Below are 1,889 nucleotides of genomic sequence, written 5' to 3' on the forward strand. Positions count from 1 at the left end.
AAAACAAAAAAACTGGAAAAAAATAAAAATAGCAACAATAAGTATTTTGTTGTAAGTAGAAAAAAAAATAAAAAAAGCAACAAGGAAAACAAAAAAACAAAAAAGTGTTTTCAAATTTGAAAACTAATGGCACTAACAGAAAGTTTATAATTTTTCTACAACTAAAAGCAAAAAGAATTAAAAAATAAAGCAAAAAACAAAAGAAAATAAATAATGCAGAAAACAAAACAAAAAACTGGAAAAAAAATTAAATATAGCAACAATAAGTATTTTGTTGTAAGTAGAAACAAAAAAACAAAAAAAAACAAAAATAGTGCCACCTACTGGGCACCCACGGTCTGAATACGACTAGAAACCCTACCATGGGCCAGGATTCAGGCCCGCGGGAGGCCCAGTAGGCCCACAGGCACACATTGCACGGTTAGGTCCGAAAGCCTGCTTTAGAGAGGAGCTCGAGAGGGAAGACGCACCGCACCTTATAAACAGGTGCGGCTCCCTCTCAACTAGCGAGGTGGGACTAAACATTTGGGCGCGGGGCAGCACAAGGCCTTTGGTCCCGGTTGGTGGCACCAACCGGGACTAAAGGGGGCATTGGTCACGGTTGGTGCCACGAACCGTGACCAATGCCCCTCTGTAGTCCCGGTTGGTGCCACCAACCAGGACCAAAGGCCGCCGCTTCCCGCCCTTTGGGCTGCTGAAAATTGGCCTTTGGTCCCGGTTTGTGGCACGAACCGGGACCATAGGTAGGCATTCGTCCCGGTTCGTGCCACGAACCGGGACCAATGCTCTGGCTATATATACAACACTTGGGAAATTTCCGCCAACTGCTCCCATTCCTCATCGTCGACGCCGCCAGGCTGCCCCTCTCGCGTCGTCGCCACCGCCGAGCCCTGCCCCTCGTCGTCGCCTCCGCCACCGTCGAGCCCTGCCCCGACGCTGTCAGGCTGCTCCACTTCGTCGTCCTCGCCGCCGCCGCCGAGCCCTACCCCGACGCCTTCCCAGCCCGCTCCTACTGTGAGCCGCCGTGTCGTTCCCCTCCTCTCCTCCTCTCCCCCCCTCCCCCGCCGCGCCCTGCCGCCGCCGCCAGCCGTGCTCTCTTGCCGCGCCCCGACGCCACCGCCCGCCGTGCTCTGCCCCGACGACGCCGCCTGACCGTGCTCCACTTGCCGCGCCGCCACCGGTTCGTTGCCGCCGCCCGCCGTGCTCTGCCTCGACACTGCCGCCTGGCCGTGCTCCGCTTGCCGTGCCGCCGCCGGTTTGCCGCCGCACCCCGCCTCCGCCGCCCGCCTCTGTTAGTTTTTTTGAGATATGTATGCATGTGTGTGGTGTATATGTGTAGTGTATATGTGTATGTATGTGCATGTGTGTGCAGTGTATATGTGTGTGCATGCAGATATGTATTAGTTTTTTATTTAGGTTGTTAATTAGTAGATATTAATTTTGTTCATATATGTATGGATGCATGTGGCTATGTATGTATGTATGTATGTATGTATGTATCGGGTATGTCGTTGTCGATATACCCCCTACCAGATAACTTCGACATGAGGGGGGTCGATATACCCCGTCCCCAATAACTTCGACATGATGGGGGGAGGGGGTCGCCGAGGGTTCGAGGGTCACCGAGGGTTCGTGGGGGCGAGGGTCGGGAACTAACTAGGGTAGAGGGTCGAGGGTTGCCGAGTGTTCGAGGGATCGAGGGGGCGAGGGTCGGGAACTAGCTAGGGTAGAGGGTCGAGGGTCGCCAAGTGTTCGAGGGGGCGAGGGTCGGGAAGAAGAGGAGAAAAAAAAGAGGAGAAGAAGAAGGAATAAAGGAGAAGAAAACTTCTTCTCCTCTATTATTTCTTCTTCTCCTCTTTTTTTCTTCTTCTTCCTCTTCTTAAGGGGTC

Source organism: Triticum dicoccoides, chromosome 1A (assembly GCF_002162155.2).
Source record: "Triticum dicoccoides isolate Atlit2015 ecotype Zavitan chromosome 1A, WEW_v2.0, whole genome shotgun sequence".
Classification (NCBI taxonomy): Eukaryota; Viridiplantae; Streptophyta; class Magnoliopsida; order Poales; family Poaceae; genus Triticum; species Triticum dicoccoides.